The sequence below is a fragment of the Tribolium castaneum genome, chromosome 11 (assembly GCF_031307605.1).
Source record: "Tribolium castaneum strain GA2 chromosome 11, icTriCast1.1, whole genome shotgun sequence".
NCBI lineage: Eukaryota > Metazoa > Arthropoda > Insecta > Coleoptera > Tenebrionidae > Tribolium > Tribolium castaneum.
This window is the reverse complement of record NC_087404.1, coordinates 472,501-492,500: the sequence shown is the minus strand read 5'-3', so window position 1 is coordinate 492,500 and position 20,000 is coordinate 472,501. Positions and strand designations below refer to the sequence as shown.

The 20,000-nt window shown below is 41.5% G+C and overlaps 1 non-coding gene and 1 pseudogene across 1 annotated transcript; both read left to right on the top strand.

Annotated features, from left to right (window-relative positions):
- Nucleotides 1-15,663: 15,663 nt before the first annotated feature.
- Nucleotides 15,664-15,820, top strand: LOC135267366 (5.8S ribosomal RNA). The gene has a single exon (XR_010335796.1). It is a non-coding gene; the product is annotated as a 5.8S ribosomal RNA (ribosomal RNA).
- A 476-nt stretch (nt 15,821-16,296) lies between these two features.
- LOC135267372 (large subunit ribosomal RNA) overlaps nt 16,297-20,000 on the top strand; it is a 7,385-nt pseudogene continuing 3,681 nt past the window's right edge.

Genomic DNA, 20,000 nt, shown 5'->3' with positions numbered 1-20,000 from the left:
CAATAAATAATAATAATGCAACCCACAATACACTAATTGTGTATTAAAATTGCATAACCTAGACGAAGTACGACGTTCAAGAATACTAAAGAATTTTATTTGTGTTGTATATAATAAAAAAACAGCAAATTTTTTTGCAAATTACGTATCTGTAAATAAATGTAAACATTTAGCAACTAATCAAAATTGTTTTTTTTGCCTAGATATTAAAGTAAAACATAAAAATACATTAAATTTATAAAATGCAACCCGCAGCACACTAGATGTGCATTAATATTGCATAACCTTCACGAAGTACGACGTCCAAAAATATTAATTTTTTTTTATATTGAGGTTAAAAGTGAGAAAACATAAATTAATAATAATGCAACCTGCAATACACTTAATATGTACTGATCTTGCATAACCTTCACGAAGTACTACGTTCAAATATAAATTAATATTATTGTGACCCGCAATACACTAAATTTGTATCAATATTGCATAACCTACACGAAGTACGACGTTCAAGAATATTAAAGAATTTTATTTGTGTTGTATATAATAAAAAAACAGCAAATTTTTTTTTTTAAATTACGTATCTGTAAATAAATGTAAACATTCAGCAACTAATCAAAAGTGTTTTTTTGCCTAGACATTAAAGTAAATCATAAGAATACATTAAATTTATAAAATGCAACCCGCAGCACAACAGATGTGCATCAATATTGCATAACTGTTATGAAGTACGACGTCCAAAAATATTAAATTTTTTTTTATATGAAGGTAAAAAGTGAGAAAACATAAATTAATAATAATGCAACCTGCAATACACTTAATGTGTACTGATGTTGCATAACCTTCACGAAGTACTACGTTCAAATATAAATTAATATTATTGCGACCCGCAATACACTAAATTTGTATCAATATTGCATAACTTACACGAAGTACGACGTTTGAAAATATTAAATGTTTTATTTGTAGTTTGCATATAATAAAAAAAAAACAAATTTTTATGTAAATTACGCATCTATAAATAAACGTACACATTTAGCAATTAAATAAACATAGTATTTTGGCCTAGATATTAAATTAAAACATAAAAATGCATAATATTTATTAAAATGCAACTTGCAATACACCAAGTGTGTATTAATATTGCATAACCTTTACGAAGTACGACGTTCACGAAGTACGTCGTTTACGAAGTGCGATGTTTACGAAGTACGTCGTTTACGAAGTGCGACGTTCACGAAGTACGTCGTTTACGAAGTGCGACGTTCACGAAGTACGTCGTTTACGAAGTGCGACGTTCGCGAAGTACGACGTCTACACATTAGGGCACTCAAAATTATTGTTACGTTGTACGACATTCAGACGTTCCAACTGCGACTAACTACAGCATTCATTTGACTTTGCACATACGACGAACGAAGTACGACGTTTACGAAGTACGGCGCTTAAAATAATTTTGTTTTTATTAATTAATTATTTTTTTTAAAACAAACGTTTTTATAATTAAATTTTATAATGGTTTAAATATAAAATATGACTTTTTAATATTATCAATATTTAAAATATTTTCTCCCTTTTGTGTGTATGCCTTATAGTTATAGAGCTGTGCGCTTCGGTAGACGTCGCCTGTGGAGCTATGTCAGTGGAGCGGTGCGCACATCCAATACCGAGCGGCTGCCTCGATCGGTGTCGCGCTGGTATACATATGGTAGTGGTGTGTGTCGATGCGTTGAGTGAGGCGATATGAACGGTGTAACGGTTTAGTCGAAGTTTATCATAAATGACGACGACAAAACGACCGATTATGTATACGTTCTGCATTTGCTTCCAATTTATCGACGTTTATCGCACATTTCCGCTATCGAATTCGAATAGGGCTTTGCTTGCGAGATTGCTTTATTTTGTGATTTTGTGGCTCGCCCAGTTCCCCACAGCGAGATTGCGGATGCGGCAAAACGTATTCTCTTACGTTGGCGGTCCTTATGCAATCAAACTTTGTTGAACTAACAAATGTTTGTGATTTAAACAAACAAAAATAATAAATGCGTCAACTCTCTAATATCCGAGCGAGAATATTTATATAATATTCGTAACGTTTATGGATTCGAAAGAATTTCATAAATTCACGTCGCATTCAATCTTGCGAAGAGTGAAGAGAATGTTTGAACTTTTAAATCGGCAAAGGTAAAAAATAATATTATAAATATTATTATTATGCCTTTATTGACCGATATATGTGTTGTGGTGTTTAACGACTACGACGACGATGATGACGATACATTTATCTCTATATCGTACGAAGAAAAGAAGAAACAGCGTGGCGTTACTTTCTTATATGTTAGATTGTTTCGCACAAACGCGCATATTCTTCATCTTTATAAACGATGATGATGAGTATTTTATTCTCTCGTCTGTCTCAAAAAACACAAAAACACAGTTCCCTGGTTGATCCTGCCAGTAGTCATATGCTTGTCTCAAAGATTAAGCCATGCATGTCTCAGTACAAGCCAAATTAAGGTGAAACCGCGAAAGGCTCATTAAATCAGTTATGGTTCCTTAGATCGTACCCACATTTACTTGGATAACTGTGGTAATTCTAGAGCTAATACATGCAAACAGAGCTCCGACCGGAGACGGAAGGAGCGCTTTTATTAGATCAAAACCAATCGGTGGCGGTTTCGCCGTCATCGTACAACTTGGTGAATCTGAATAACTTTACGCTGATCGCACGGTCTCGCACCGGCGACGCATCTTTCAAATGTCTGCCTTATCAACTGTCGATGGTAGGTTCTGCGCCTACCATGGTTGTAACGGGTAACGGGGAATCAGGGTTCGATTCCGGAGAGGGAGCCTGAGAAACGGCTACCACATCCAAGGAAGGCAGCAGGCGCGCAAATTACCCACTCCCGGCACGGGGAGGTAGTGACGAAAAATAACGATACGGGACTCATCCGAGGCCCCGTAATCGGAATGAGTACACTCTAAACCCTTTAACGAGGATCAATTGGAGGGCAAGTCTGGTGCCAGCAGCCGCGGTAATTCCAGCTCCAATAGCGTATATTAAAGTTGTTGCGGTTAAAAAGCTCGTAGTCGAATTTGTGTCCCGCGCCGCCGGTTCATCGTTCGCGGTGTTAACTGGCGTTTCGCGGGACGTCCTGCCGGTGGGCTTAGCTCGAGAGGGCGGCCCAACTCAATCCCGCCGCGGTGCTCTTCATTGAGTGTCGAGGTGGGCCGGCACGTTTACTTTGAACAAATTAGAGTGCTTAAAGCAGGCTAAAACTTCGCCTGAATACTGTGTGCATGGAATAATGGAATAGGACCTCGGTTCTATTTTGTTGGTTTTCGGAACCCCGAGGTAATGATTAATAGGAACGGATGGGGGCATTCGTATTGCGACGTTAGAGGTGAAATTCTTGGATCGTCGCAAGACGGACAGAAGCGAAAGCATTTGCCAAAAACGCTTTCATTGATCAAGAACGAAAGTTAGAGGTTCGAAGGCGATCAGATACCGCCCTAGTTCTAACCATAAACGATGCCAGCTAGCGATCCGCCGACGTTCCTCCGATGACTCGGCGGGCAGCTTCCGGGAAACCAAAGCTTTTGGGTTCCGGGGGAAGTATGGTTGCAAAGCTGAAACTTAAAGGAATTGACGGAAGGGCACCACCAGGAGTGGAGCCTGCGGCTTAATTTGACTTTGTACATAGTACAGACGAAGTACGACGTTTGCGAAGTACGGCACTCAAAATCATGATTTTCTTGTAAGACGTTTATTTGCAGTTGCTTCCGACTGCGACAAAGTACAGCGTTCAATTGACTTTGTACATAGTACAGACGAAGTACGACGTTTGCGAAGTACGGCACTCAAAATCATGATTTTCTTGTACGACGTTTATTTGCACTTGCTGTCGACTGCGACGAAGTTTAGCGTTCATTTGACTTTGTACATAGTACAAACGAAGTACGACGTTTGCGAAGTACGGCACTCAAAATCATGATTTTCTTGTACGACGTTTATTTGCACTTGCTGTCGACTGCGACGAAGTTTAGCGTTCATTTGACTTTGTACATAGTACAGACGAAGTACGACGTTAGCGAAGTACGGCACTCAAAATCGTGATTTTCTTGTACGACGTTTATTTGCACGCGCTGTCGACTGCGACGAGGTTTAGCGTTCACTTGACTTTGTACATAGTATAGACGAAGTACGACGTTTGCGAAGTACGGCACTCAAAATCGTGATTTTCTTGTACGACGTTTATTCGCACGTGCTGCCGACTGCGACGAAATGCAGCGTTCATAGTACAAACGAAGTACGACGTTCACAAAGTGATGAAGTAAAACGTAAACAATAAATAATAATAATGCAACCCACAATACACTAATTGTGTATTAAAATTGCATAACCTAGACGAAGTACGACGTTCAAGAATACTAAAGAATTTTATTTGTGTTGTATATAATAAAAAAACAGCAAATTTTTTTGCAAATTACGTATCTGTAAATAAATGTAAACATTTAGCAACTAATCAAAATTGTTTTTTTTGCCTAGATATTAAAGTAAAACATAAAAATACATTAAATTTATAAAATGCAACCCGCAGCACACTAGATGTGCATTAATATTGCATAACCTTCACGAAGTACGACGTCCAAAAATATTAATTTTTTTTTATATTGAGGTTAAAAGTGAGAAAACATAAATTAATAATAATGCAACCTGCAATACACTTAATATGTACTGATCTTGCATAACCTTCACGAAGTACTACGTTCAAATATAAATTAATATTATTGTGACCCGCAATACACTAAATTTGTATCAATATTGCATAACCTACACGAAGTACGACGTTCAAGAATATTAAAGAATTTTATTTGTGTTGTATATAATAAAAAAACAGCAAATTTTTTTTTTTAAATTACGTATCTGTAAATAAATGTAAACATTCAGCAACTAATCAAAAGTGTTTTTTTGCCTAGACATTAAAGTAAATCATAAGAATACATTAAATTTATAAAATGCAACCCGCAGCACAACAGATGTGCATCAATATTGCATAACTGTTATGAAGTACGACGTCCAAAAATATTAAATTTTTTTTTATATGAAGGTAAAAAGTGAGAAAACATAAATTAATAATAATGCAACCTGCAATACACTTAATGTGTACTGATGTTGCATAACCTTCACGAAGTACTACGTTCAAATATAAATTAATATTATTGCGACCCGCAATACACTAAATTTGTATCAATATTGCATAACTTACACGAAGTACGACGTTTGAAAATATTAAATGTTTTATTTGTAGTTTGCATATAATAAAAAAAAAACAAATTTTTATGTAAATTACGCATCTATAAATAAACGTACACATTTAGCAATTAAATAAACATAGTATTTTGGCCTAGATATTAAATTAAAACATAAAAATGCATAATATTTATTAAAATGCAACTTGCAATACACCAAGTGTGTATTAATATTGCATAACCTTTACGAAGTACGACGTTCACGAAGTACGTCGTTTACGAAGTGCGATGTTTACGAAGTACGTCGTTTACGAAGTGCGACGTTCACGAAGTACGTCGTTTACGAAGTGCGACGTTCACGAAGTACGTCGTTTACGAAGTGCGACGTTCGCGAAGTACGACGTCTACACATTAGGGCACTCAAAATTATTGTTACGTTGTACGACATTCAGACGTTCCAACTGCGACTAACTACAGCATTCATTTGACTTTGCACATACGACGAACGAAGTACGACGTTTACGAAGTACGGCGCTTAAAATAATTTTGTTTTTATTAATTAATTATTTTTTTTAAAACAAACGTTTTTATAATTAAACAAACAAACAAAAATAATAAATGCGTCAACTCTCTAATATCCGAGCGAGAATATTTATATAATATTCGTAACGTTTATGGATTCGAAAGAATTTCATAAATTCACGTCGCATTCAATCTTGCGAAGAGTGAAGAGAATGTTTGAACTTTTAAATCGGCAAAGGTAAAAAATAATATTATAAATATTATTATTATGCCTTTATTGACCGATATATGTGTTGTGGTGTTTAACGACTACGACGACGATGATGACGATACATTTATCTCTATATCGTACGAAGAAAAGAAGAAACAGCGTGGCGTTACTTTCTTATATGTTAGATTGTTTCGCACAAACGCGCATATTCTTCATCTTTATAAACGATGATGATGAGTATTTTATTCTCTCGTCTGTCTCAAAAAACACAAAAACACAGTTCCCTGGTTGATCCTGCCAGTAGTCATATGCTTGTCTCAAAGATTAAGCCATGCATGTCTCAGTACAAGCCAAATTAAGGTGAAACCGCGAAAGGCTCATTAAATCAGTTATGGTTCCTTAGATCGTACCCACATTTACTTGGATAACTGTGGTAATTCTAGAGCTAATACATGCAAACAGAGCTCCGACCGGAGACGGAAGGAGCGCTTTTATTAGATCAAAACCAATCGGTGGCGGTTTCGCCGTCATCGTACAACTTGGTGAATCTGAATAACTTTACGCTGATCGCACGGTCTCGCACCGGCGACGCATCTTTCAAATGTCTGCCTTATCAACTGTCGATGGTAGGTTCTGCGCCTACCATGGTTGTAACGGGTAACGGGGAATCAGGGTTCGATTCCGGAGAGGGAGCCTGAGAAACGGCTACCACATCCAAGGAAGGCAGCAGGCGCGCAAATTACCCACTCCCGGCACGGGGAGGTAGTGACGAAAAATAACGATACGGGACTCATCCGAGGCCCCGTAATCGGAATGAGTACACTCTAAACCCTTTAACGAGGATCAATTGGAGGGCAAGTCTGGTGCCAGCAGCCGCGGTAATTCCAGCTCCAATAGCGTATATTAAAGTTGTTGCGGTTAAAAAGCTCGTAGTCGAATTTGTGTCCCGCGCCGCCGGTTCATCGTTCGCGGTGTTAACTGGCGTTTCGCGGGACGTCCTGCCGGTGGGCTTAGCTCGAGAGGGCGGCCCAACTCAATCCCGCCGCGGTGCTCTTCATTGAGTGTCGAGGTGGGCCGGCACGTTTACTTTGAACAAATTAGAGTGCTTAAAGCAGGCTAAAACTTCGCCTGAATACTGTGTGCATGGAATAATGGAATAGGACCTCGGTTCTATTTTGTTGGTTTTCGGAACCCCGAGGTAATGATTAATAGGAACGGATGGGGGCATTCGTATTGCGACGTTAGAGGTGAAATTCTTGGATCGTCGCAAGACGGACAGAAGCGAAAGCATTTGCCAAAAACGCTTTCATTGATCAAGAACGAAAGTTAGAGGTTCGAAGGCGATCAGATACCGCCCTAGTTCTAACCATAAACGATGCCAGCTAGCGATCCGCCGACGTTCCTCCGATGACTCGGCGGGCAGCTTCCGGGAAACCAAAGCTTTTGGGTTCCGGGGGAAGTATGGTTGCAAAGCTGAAACTTAAAGGAATTGACGGAAGGGCACCACCAGGAGTGGAGCCTGCGGCTTAATTTGACTCAACACGGGAAACCTCACCAGGCCCGGACACCGGAAGGATTGACAGATTGAGAGCTCTTTCTTGATTCGGTGGGTGGTGGTGCATGGCCGTTCTTAGTTGGTGGAGCGATTTGTCTGGTTAATTCCGATAACGAACGAGACTCTAGCCTGCTAAATAGGCGTATTTCGACATCCCAAATGCCGGCTGGAGCCGGGTTCGCCCGGTCTCTATGTGCGGTTTTTACTGTCGGCGTACAAACAATTCTTCTTAGAGGGACAGGCGGCTTCTAGCCGCACGAGATTGAGCAATAACAGGTCTGTGATGCCCTTAGATGTTCTGGGCCGCACGCGCGCTACACTGAAGGAATCAAAAAAAAAAAAAAAAAAAAAAAAAAAAAAAAACACCCCAAAGGGGCCTTTATTAACATAAATGCACCAAATTGGGCGCGACAAAAAACAAGTGCAAATTAAACAATATTCTTAGCGAAACATCTAAAAGGTAATTTTAAAGTTTACTAGTATCTCTAATGGTTACTAACAAATTCATCACCTTTAATTTATGTATTATCTCAGTAAGGGGAACTAACAAAAAGTTACATCATTTAACATCTTCGGCGTTTGGGCCAGATTATATAAATACTAGAGAGGAGGATAACGATGTAACAAGCCACCTCCATGGATCTTTCGGTGATCAAAAACAAATGGAAGGTATGTTACAAACTAACAAAGAATAAAAAAAAAAAAGTATAGGTAGTAGAGTCTGTTTGTATCGTAGGAAACACTTGCAACCACACATGTTTGACATCAGGGTTTTTCAGTAGCAGACACATTCTTATTATTAGTATTATTTTAATTTTTATATTTTAAACGAGACAGGCCATTCATCACTCCCGCACTCACAAACTGAGCCGAAATACGAAACAACAGGCCATGAAAATCCCGCACCAACGCACTGTAGCCGAGCACCTACGGCAAGGCGGTGGACGGTTCCAGAAGTTCCGATTTTAGGTGGATTATCCACACTCCCGCACTCACAAACTGAGCCGAATACGAAGCAACAGGCCATGAAACTCCCGCACCAACGCACTGTAGCCGAGCACCTACGGCAAGGCGGTGAACGGTTCCAGAAGTTCCGATTTTAGGTGGATTATCCAGTTTAGGGACAGAAAAGGTGAGTCTACACTTCTGTAGATGTCTCGTCTTGGTACATCGAAGAGGGGGCAAACCAGAAGTCTGTGAATAGGGTCGTCTCTAACTCCACATTCCGCGCATTCGTCCGTCTCACTTTTACCCACCCTTTGAAGGTGGGACATAAAATTGCCATGACCCGTTAGGATTTGGGTTGCAGCAAAGGAGTGTGAATATCTAAGTCCCGATTGAACTATCGGACGAAATCTATAAGTAGTTCTTCCTTTGGTAGAGGAGTCCCATCTTTCTTGCCACAAGTCTTCGACCAAAATCGCCACATATTCCCTCGCATGTTTGTAAGTGTCAAAGTCACTCTTTTCTATCTCAAATCCCAAGAGATTACAGTTTTGGTCCTTTTTAAGTAGCTTGCAGCAGTTTATTCTTGCCGCCTCCAGGTCTAGCGGAGGCACACCTGCCAGCACATGGGCGGCGTCGTTAGATACCGAAGCATAACAGCCTGCAATGCACCTCGATGCCAGCCCTGAGAGTGAGGTAAGTTTGCTTTTGATTTTAGAAATATTTAATCGATCCGCCCAAACCTCTGATCCGTACGTCACTATGGGAATTATTGCGTGATTATAAATAGCACTTATAGAGTCTGCAACAGAGATGTTCCACCGAAGTTTGATTTTGCGTCGGAGCGCCATCATGATTGTTCTAGCTTTAGAACACACATTATTAATGTGTTTTTGGAAATTAAATTTACTGTCAAAAAGGATTCCTAGGTATTTGTGTTCGGTAACTATTTGTATCGTCGAGTTGTTGATTTTAATTGCCAAATCTCTGTTATGTACTCTTTTAGGTGAGTTGAACATCATGATTTTTGTCTTACTAGACGAGACTTGAAGTTTTTGATTTCCAGCAAATTGGCAAACCGCTGTCACTATAGTTTGAATTGTAGATCTAAATTCATTTCTTGTGTTTGCTCCCGTAATTACAACAATATCATCAGCATATGCAATTGTCTCAGTGTTTGGCGCAATTTTTTTCCTTAGAAATTCATCCAAAATGGTGTTCCATAAGGTGGGGCCTAGTACCGAGCCCTGTGGACACCCCTTGGTGCAGTTTTTTCTGTTGACAATACCTCTGTAAGAGTATATTACATTCCTGTCTGAAACGTAGCTTTTCATTATTCGTATTAAGTGAGGACTGACACCTTTCTGTCGAAGAGATTTAATTATTGAGGGATACCACACATTGTCGAAGGCTCCGCATATATCGAAGAAAACAGCCGCAGTGTATTTGTACTTTTGATTATAGGCTTGAAGCTGATTTTTGAAAAATAGCAGAGCGTCAGTGGACGATTTACCAACACAGAAACCGTATTGATTGTCAGCGTGAAAAACGTCTGTGCTCTTAAAGAGTCTCGTTCTGATCAATTTTTCGAAAATTTTTCCCAAATCATTAAGAAGTGTAATAGGTCGATAGTTTTTTATGTCACTAGGATCTCCGCCTGAGTCTTTCGGGATGACCACTAAATTTCCCATCTTCCAGCATTTTGGGAAGTAACTAGCCCGGAGGCAGGAGTTGTATATATGTAAAAGAAAATTAGATAGACTAGGGTGCATTATTTTGGTCAGGTTGCCGTCGATTTTATCCAGTCCAGGTGCTTTCTTTTTTAGGTTTTTGATTATTATTTCAAGTTCCGTGTTAGTCACCTCATCTATATTGTATCTGTACGTCATTTCAATTGTGTTGAAGTCTTGTCTAGTAATTTTTTGTGACAGAGTTTCGTTTTCTTCGTTATCGTCAGGGAGTAGTGAATGTAGAAGTCGTTTAGCAGCATCCGATGGGTTTAGACTAGTTTCTCCGTCATTTTCAAAGACACCCAACAAGTTTGTTTTTTTGAACTTTTCAGCAGCAACTCTGTAGACTACCCCCCAAGGGTTAGGAGCTAAATCTTCCTTCACAAAATTTTCCCAGGACTTTTCTTTATCCAGCTTTATTCTGTCTTTAAATTTTTGTTTTACTTGACTCATAGAAATGTATAATGCTTCTTTTAAATCAGGGTTTTTGTTTTTGTAAAGGTCTTTTTTGGCCTTAAGATATTGTCTTCTGAGGGCCTCAATTTGTTCGTTCCAAAACGTGGGTCTGTTCTTAAAAGTCTTTTTGACGCGAGAGCACGAGCTAATAATTTTATTTAGTTCAAAGTAGAATTTTTCCAGGCATTGGTCAATTTTATTTTGGCTAATTAGGATGGGATATTTATTGATTAGATCTGTAGATAATTGTTCCAACAGGGGTGCTGCTTTCTTGATGTTAAAGTTACAGATTTTTTGATCCATCGAGGCATTGACTTCCGGAAAAATTTGATTATGATTATCATTGAATTCGAAAGTAATAGCTCTATGATCGGAGGTGTTGATGTCCACTGTTTTCCATGTTTGAATCTTGTTTAGGAGGAACTCGCTTCCAATTGTAAGGTCTATGTAGCTTGCACCGTTTGTGGTTTCAAAAGTAGGTGGATTATTAGGTTCGTTAAAAATACACATATTGTTAGCGATTATAAAGTTCTCCATTGCAGGAGAATTATTATCTGAAAGTTTGTCGTGCCAAAGCTCCGACCTACAATTAAAATCGCCACAGAGCAGTAGTGGGAGTTGTCCGGCCAGTTGGGTGAGTTGTTGAAGTTCATTTAGGCATTCCACAAATTCTCTTGACGGAGGAAAATACGACGAAGCAGCTATCAAAACTTGATTTGGATTTATCAACAAGGAACAAGAAGCTAGTAAAATACTGGTCGAGTTTGGGATAGAAACTACACCTAACTCATCATCGTTTATGATAATACAGGCTAGAAATTTTTCTCTTTTATTAGCAATTAGTTTTAAATTGCGTAGGCCTGGTATCTCGTAAAGGTTGGGTGATTTCTGATATGTATACGGTTCCTGCAGAAAAGAAACTTGAACATTTTTCTCCAAGATATAGTTAATCGTTTGAATTGTAGCACTTCTTGAATTTTGGAGATTTGCTTGAAGAAGTTTCAGGTTAGTCCCCATAGTCGATGCTGTTGATATATTGTTCAAGTTTGGATTTGTAAATAGGGCAGTCAGAGTTGTCTGTATGATGGCTTGTTTCCCTAAATTTAGCTCTTATACAGTTGATGCATCTGTGAGCATCAGTGGTTGTTTTATTCGGACAATCTTTTGAGCTGTGTTCATTATTTGAACAGTACCCACAACAATTTTCCGACTGACAGTTTTTTGCTATATGCCCGTGTCGTTGACAGTTGAAGCATTTTACAAGCCTGAGGAAGTTTTCGATTCTGTAAGATGTCCAGGTCTCTTCACAATATAGCTTGCCTTTGTTGATAAGAAGTTTCCAGACTATCGGGTGAATTTCTGCAATCCAAGAGGTGCTGTTATTTTTAGGGGCGCCGAATTTATTTAAACGTATTAACCAGTTTTTTGGGGGAGTGATTTGTTCCTCGACATTTTCTTTTAAGCAGCTAGACAAAGTATCTTGGGCAATTGTGTTGGCCACATCTTTAATAAGGATTTTTGGGAAGATTTTGTTAGGCATTTTAGCGTTGAGATTTGAGTTTTCTAGCAGGGGACTATTTACTAGTTGTTCGATTTCTTTATTTGGTGATTCAATCAAAATGCCGTTATTTCGGATGGGAATAATTTTATCCACTTTGAAGTTTAAATCTTTTGGTTTAATAGTTTTAGTCAAGGCAATTTTTGTTTTCTCTGAAGTATCAATATTTCTAGCGTTGTTATTTGGGTATACCAAAACTTTAAATGTTTGTGTAGTTTTGTGGGGTCGAGTGTTTGGTTGGGAAACGTTTGCTGATTTGGAGGTAGCAATCTGTGCATAAGTTGGTATGCCTGTCTTCATTTCACAAAGGGTATTGACAATTGTGTCTTTGATTTTTTCTTCTAGATTGTTGCTGGTACGATTATTGGTAACAGATATGGTGTATAGTCGTGAGATGTCGTTTAGGTTAGAGTGTAAACCACTGGCCGCAATACTTGCTTCGACTCTTTTATTAAGTGAGTCTTTCGATGAGCAAATAAATTCCGAGATTACCTTGAAATTGCGATTTATTTCATCCAAGATGCACCTCAGGGCTTTATCTTCGGGTATGGACGGATTGGTGGGCATGCCGGATACACTAATGGTTTCCATGTTTTTTAACTTAATTATATCTTCGGGTTCAGTCATTGTAACATTAAATTAGATACAAAGAAACTTAACAAACAATGCAGACAGTAGAGCCGCACAAGCGCGAAGAAACGGACAGGACTGAAGGAATCAGCGTGTCCTCCCTGACCGAGCGGTCCGGGTAACCCGCTGAACCTCCTTCGTGCTAGGGATTGGGGCTTGCAATTGTTCCCCATGAACGAGGAATTCCCAGTAAGCGCGAGTCATAAGCTCGCGTTGATTACGTCCCTGCCCTTTGTACACACCGCCCGTCGCTACTACCGATTGAATGATTTAGTGAGGTCTTCGGACCGGTGCGCGGTGGCGTTTCGACGTTGCCGATGTTGCTGGGAAGATGACCAAACTTGATCATTTAGAGGAAGTAAAAGTCGTAACAAGGTTTCCGTAGGTGAACCTGCGGAAGGATCATTAACGTGTAAATGTTGTTGTTTAGTTGTCACACATACACACACATTTTGTCTGTGCTGATCAACAAAAAACACACATACATACACTATTCGTATGATGATCAATTCTCATACAAAATTCTTTATTATGCGTCGAACGGAAAAGCAACAACGGGTCGTCTTGCATTAAGCGGATCTGTTGTTACGTTTTTCGATTTATTTTATAAATCGATTGTAAACGTGCCGTAAACGACGTTTTCAAAGAATTTTTTCGAACATTAACACGAATCAATATTGTCGAAAGATGGTTATGTGCTAACGTTTTATTATTGCTTTCGCAGTGCCGGTCTTAGCGTATTTCCATCATCGTATTCGCTTCGAAAAAAAGTACTAATACACAGTGGTGGTGTATAATTAATGTGCAAGAGATGTTGTTGTTGTTGTTGTAGTATTTGTATATGGTTGGAGTTATTTATAATAACAAACAAGAATGAATGAATGAATAATAATGGTGTCTGCCAATACGATCGTACTTTATGTACACGACTAAAACTTTATACATACAAACCATAATAATAAATAAACTCGAAACAACCAACAACAAAATTAATACGCTACTGTACATACAAATACACATTTATACATACCATCATTTTACTTAACCGATGGTGAGTGATGTTTGAAAAATAAACGCTTAGGCTTACGGTTTTGTAAGCCAGTCTTTGCGTATTTTCTTCATCGTATTCGCTTCGGAAAAAAGAAAATAAAGATGGTGTATAATTAATGTGTAAAAGAGATGTTGTAGTTGTAATTTAATTTGTAAATGGTTGGAGTTTATTAATAAATAAAAGGGGCTGTCTATTCGTCTGTACTTTATGTACAAGACTAAAACTTTATACAAACAAACCATAATAATAAATAAACTCGAAACAACCAACAACAAAATTAATACGCTACTGTACATACAAATACACATTTATACATACCATCATTTTACTTAACCGATGGTGAGTGATGTTTGAAAAATAAACGCTTAGGCTTACGGTTTTGTAAGCCAGTCTTTGCGTATTTTCTTCATCGTATTCGCTTCGGAAAAAAGAAAATAAAGATGGTGTATAATTAATGTGTAAAAGAGATGTTGTAGTTGTAATTTAATTTGTAAATGGTTGGAGTTTATTAATAAATAAAAGGGGCTGTCTATTCGTCTGTACTTTATGTACAAGACTAAAACTTTATACATACAAACCATAATAATAAATAAACTCGAAACAACCAACAACAAAATTAATACGCTACTGTACATACAAATACACATTTATACATACCATCATTTTACTTAACCGATGGTGAGTGATGTTTGAAAAATAAACGCTTAGGCTTACGGTTTTGTAAGCCAGTCTTTGCGTATTTTCTTCATCGTATTCGCTTCGGAAAAAAGAAAATAAAGATGGTGTATAATTAATGTGTAAAAGAGATGTTGTAGTTGTAATTTAATTTGTAAATGGTTGGAGTTTATTAATAAATAAAAGGGGCTGTCTATTCGTCTGTACTTTATGTACAAGACTACAAAAACGTTTTATAACAATAAAAAGCTCGAAACAACCAATAACAAAATATACTACTACTATACTACTATACATACAAACGCACATTTATAAATACATAAAATCAATTTACTTTATCGATAGTGAGTGATGTTTGGAAAAAAACGCTTAGGCTTACGGTTTTCGGGTACCTGGGTTCCGCATGCGTCGAAGTAATAATTTACTTTAACGACGCGACGAACCGTAGGAATCTAAATAAAAAAGTTTATTAACTTTTTTAGATTCTGTGGGTTTTAAATGATATACGCCCGACTGACGAAGGAACGTTTTGCACTGCCTGGTGCTTTTCTTTTGATTCGTTTTTATGTCGACGGACGTTCTTAGAATGCCCACCAAACGACGTATCACACAAAACACCCTACAATTGTATTGTTTGGTAAATATTGTTGTGATTAAGTTTGTAGCTGTGGCGTTTGTTTGAAGAAAACGTCTGGTTTTTCGACATATTTTCTATTTAATAAATATACATAATGCTTATCGCAAAAGGAGCAGAGTTTTATAGACAAAGTTGATAGAGAAAAAAAACCTAATAGATATATATACGTATTTATAAAACGTTAATATCATCGGGTTATTCTTTATGTAAACTTAAACTATAACTGCATACTCTTTTCGATAAGTAGAAACAAATGCCACTTTAATTAAATAAAATATTATAAAATATAACGCCGAACGTTTCTTTCGATTGGTCCGTTTCTCACATATACATCACAATTGTAATAACCTTAAGTAGTTATTTTTGTTGTTGTGTGATGATGAAACGATTTCGATGTGGAACGGTGCGTTATGTAATAATATTTTAAATTTGTTTGAAAAGATTACCCTGAACGGTGGATCACTTGGCTCGTGGGTCGATGAAGAACGCAGCTAATTGCGCGTCAACTTGTGAACTGCAGGACACATGAACATCGACATTTCGAACGCACATTGCGGTCCTCGGATATACTGTTCCCGGACCACTCCTGGCTGAGGGTCGTGTCAATTTCAAAGACTGCTCGGTTTTTGTCTTAAACACAGCGCACAATGTTGTGTAGACAATTACGTCGGAGCGTGTTGGGTGCAAATATGACGCGTTACTATAATTGTTAATTGATTGTCGGTTGTCATAATAAAATATTATGCAACGTAGACAACAATAAAAACAATATAAAAAATAACGCGGCATCCTAAAACGCAATAGCGGCTGACATTCTTATTAGTTTGTTGGTACAAGTTGGTTTAGACGTAGCACGTCCGATATTAAAAAGCAGCCACAACGCTTAAATTTCGAACGAAGCGATCGTCGTGTCCGAGACGTTAAAGTTGTTTATATGCATATTTTATGCACTATAATTAACAACAACAACATTCTCGCAACGACGTCAGATCGATGTTTGAAATTGTTTGGAGGCAGCCATATAAACGGAATACGTGTAATTATCGTCTGACAAAATAAAGGCAAATTTATATTTGCGACCTCAGAGCAGGTGAGACTACCCGCTGAATTTAAGCATATTATTAAGCGGAGGAAAAGAAACTAACTAGGATTTCCTTAGTAGCGGCGAGCGAACAGGAAAAAGCCCAGCACTGAATCCCGCGGCCGAAACCGGACGCCGGGAAATGTGGTGTTAGGGAGGATCCGTCATCCCGAGATTGTGCGACGCGTCCAAGTCCATCTTGAACGGGGCCACAGCCCATAGAGGGTGCCAGGCCCGTAGTGACCGTTGCCGATAACGGGAGGATCTCTCCTCAGAGTCGGGTTGCTTGAGAGTGCAGCCCTAAGTGGGTGGTAAACTCCATCTAAGGCTAAATATGACCACGAGACCGATAGCGAACAAGTACCGTGAGGGAAAGTTGAAAAGAACTTTGAAGAGAGAGTTCAATAGTACGTGAAACCGTTCAGGGGTAAACCTGAGAAACCCGAAAGGTCGAAAGGGGAGATTCAGCGTGACTCGATAGCGGCGCTAAATGATCGTGCGACGAACGGCGTACGCGTCGTTCGCGCCTTTTGTTTATGCGAACCGAAGTCGAACGCGTGCACTTCTCCCCCAGTAGGACGTCGCGATCCTTTGGGTGTCGATCTAAGGCCCGCGGTGGAGCCCGTTCGAACGGTTCGCCGTTTCGGACGAACCCGCGGTGTTTCCCGGTCGACTCGCTCGAAGGTATGCATATGGCGCCGGGCCGCTACACAGTTAGCGTCCGACCATTGGCAAGCGCGTTCGTTTATGACGGTAATCGCACCTGGTGTCGGTTCTGTCTACGAATGGCTGTTCGCCAATGAGTTCTCGGACAGACTCGGTTGAAACGCCGATCTGCGACGCTATAGCTTTGGGTACTTTCAGGACCCGTCTTGAAACACGGACCAAGGAGTCTAGCATGTGCGCGAGTCATTGGGACATGACTAAACCTGAAGGCGCAATGAAAGTGAAAGTTCGTCTTGCACGGACTAAGGGAAGATGGGCGGCCGTTACGGCTGTCGCCCCGCACTCCCGGGGCGTCTCATTCTCATTGCGAGAAGAGGCGCACCAAGAGCGTACACGCTGGGACCCGAAAGATGGTGAACTATGCCTGGTCAGGACGAAGTCAGGGGAAACCCTGATGGAGGTCCGTAGCGATTCTGACGTGCAAATCGATCGTCGGAACTGGGTATAGGGGCGAAAGACTAATCGAACCATCTAGTAGCTGGTTCCCTCCGAAGTTTCCCTCAGGATAGCTGGCGCTCGTCGCTTACGAGTTTCATCCGGTAAAGCGAATGATTAGAGGCATTGGGGTCGAAACGGCCTCAACCTATTCTCAAACTTTAAATGGGTGAGATCTCCGGCTTGCTCGAACTTTATATGAAGCCGCGAGACTCGAATCAGAGTGCCAAGTGGGCCATTTTTGGTAAGCAGAACTGGCGCTGTGGGATGAACCAAACGCCGAGTTAAAGCGCCTAAATCGACGCTTATGGGATACCATGAAAGGCGTTGGTAACTTAAGACATCAGGACGGTGGCCATGGAAGTCGGAATCCGCCAAGGAGTGTGTAACAACTCACCTGCCGAAGTTACTAGCCCTGAAAATGGATGGCGCTGAAGCGTCGTGCTTATACTCGGCCGTCAGCGGCATGTGCGGTCGGTTATTTAATTAACCGGCCATGAAGCCCTGACGAGTAGGAGGGTCGCGGCGGTGAGCGCAGAAGGACTGGCCGTGAGGCCGTCTGGAGCCGCCGTCGGTGCAGATCTTGGTGGTAGTAGCAAATACTCCAGCGAGGCCCTGGAGGACTGACGTGGAGAAGGGTTTCGTGTGAACAGCCGTTGCACACGAGTCAGTCGATCCTAAGCCCTAGGCGAAAGCCGATGTTGATGTGGTGTAGATATGTCGTTGGTTCGTTTTTAATTCGAACGTAAACGTACGAAGCGAGCACACACCCATTGGGCGAAAGGGAATCCGGTTCCTATTCCGGAACCCGGCAGCGGAACCGTTAATAATTCGGGCCCTCGCAAGAGAGTTCGTCGGGGCAACCCAAAAGGACCCGGAGACGCCGTCGGGAGATCCGGGAAGAGTTTTCTTTTCTGCATGAGCGTTCGAGTTCCATGGAATCCTCTAGCAGGGAGATATGGTTTGGAACGCGAAGAGCACCGCAGTTGCGGCGGTGTCCGGATCTTCCCCTCGGACCTTGAAAATCCGGGAGAGGGCCACGTCGAGGCGTCGCGCCGGTTCGTACCCATATCCGCAGCAGGTCTCCAAGGTGAAGAGCCTCTAGTCGATAGAATAATGTAGGTAAGGGAAGTCGGCAAATTGGATCCGTAACTTCGGGATAAGGATTGGCTCTGAGGATCGGGGCGTGTCGGGCTTGGCGAGGAAGCGGGTCGCGGCTGACGTGCCGGGCCTGTGCGAGGTGAAGCGTTGTTCCGTTTCGGCGGTCAATGTCGAATCCGAGTTCGGTCCCGTGCCTTTTGGCCTCCCGCGGAACCGTCTTGCTGCGAGGCTCCGGGTGCGCCCGTCAGGGCGTCCGGAAGTCCTCTTCGGCCGCCATTCAACGGTCAGCTCAGAACTGGCACGGACCGGGGGAATCCGACTGTCTAATTAAAACAAAGCATTGCGATGGCCCCTGCGGGTGTTGACGCAATGTGATTTCTGCCCAGTGCTCTGAATGTCAACGTGAAGAAATTCAAGCAAGCGCGGGTAAACGGCGGGAGTAACTATGACTCTCTTATTTTGCTTTGCTATGACTTTGCTGCTGGTCGGAATGCCGATGGGGAGCCCGCCCAAAATCCATGCCCGTATTGTGCACGGTCGTTTACCACCGCCAATGGCCGCGGGTTGCATATACGGAGGGCGCATCCAGACGAGGCTAATAACGCAATAGACATCGAACGCATTCATGCCCGCTGGTCAGACGAGGAGACAGCCATGATGGCCAGGCTTGAGGCCGGTGCCATCCAGCAAGGGGGTGTAAGGTTTATGAACCAGTTTCTGGTTCCGCGCATGCCGGGTAGGACTCTGGAAGCAGTGAAAGGTAAGCGCAGAGATGCGACTTACAAAGCACTGGTCCAGAGATTTCTGCAGGCGCCGCAAATAAACCTCCCCGAACTGCGTGATGGTGATGCGCCTCGTCAGCCTGATCCTCAACGGGAAAACCCTCCCGAGCCCCCTGCTTTCGATGGGGCGATCAGGGGCGCTGTCGCCGACCTTGTCGGAGGGGTCGACTGGCAGCGCCTCGGGTTTCAGGGAGACCGTCTCTGTGACATCGCGAGACGGGCTTGCGATGGGGAGGATGTTTCGGGCCAGTTGCTGGGCTGGCTTCGGGATGTCTTCCCTGTCAAAAGGGTTAGTACCAGAGGGGATCAGAGCGACCTAGATGTCGACGGCGCATCGGTGAGCAGGCGCACGGCGAGGAGAAGGGAGTACGCTCGGGTGCAGGAGCTGTACCGGAAGGATCCCAAGGCGTGTTTGGCTCGAATCCTTGGTGATCGTCGAGAGGGGGCCAATCGGGCTCCCAATCGCGATCCCGCATTCATCGATTTTTGGCGAGGCGTCTTTTCGGAGGCGTCCGCTGAGGTCGAGGGATGGGCGGAGGAGGTCTCCGACCATGGAGAGCTGGCACGCCGGGTGTGGGACCCCATCTCTGTCGAGGAGGTGGGAAGGTCTCGGGTCCGGAATGGTGCAGCGCCGGGGCCCGACGGAATAGCGGTT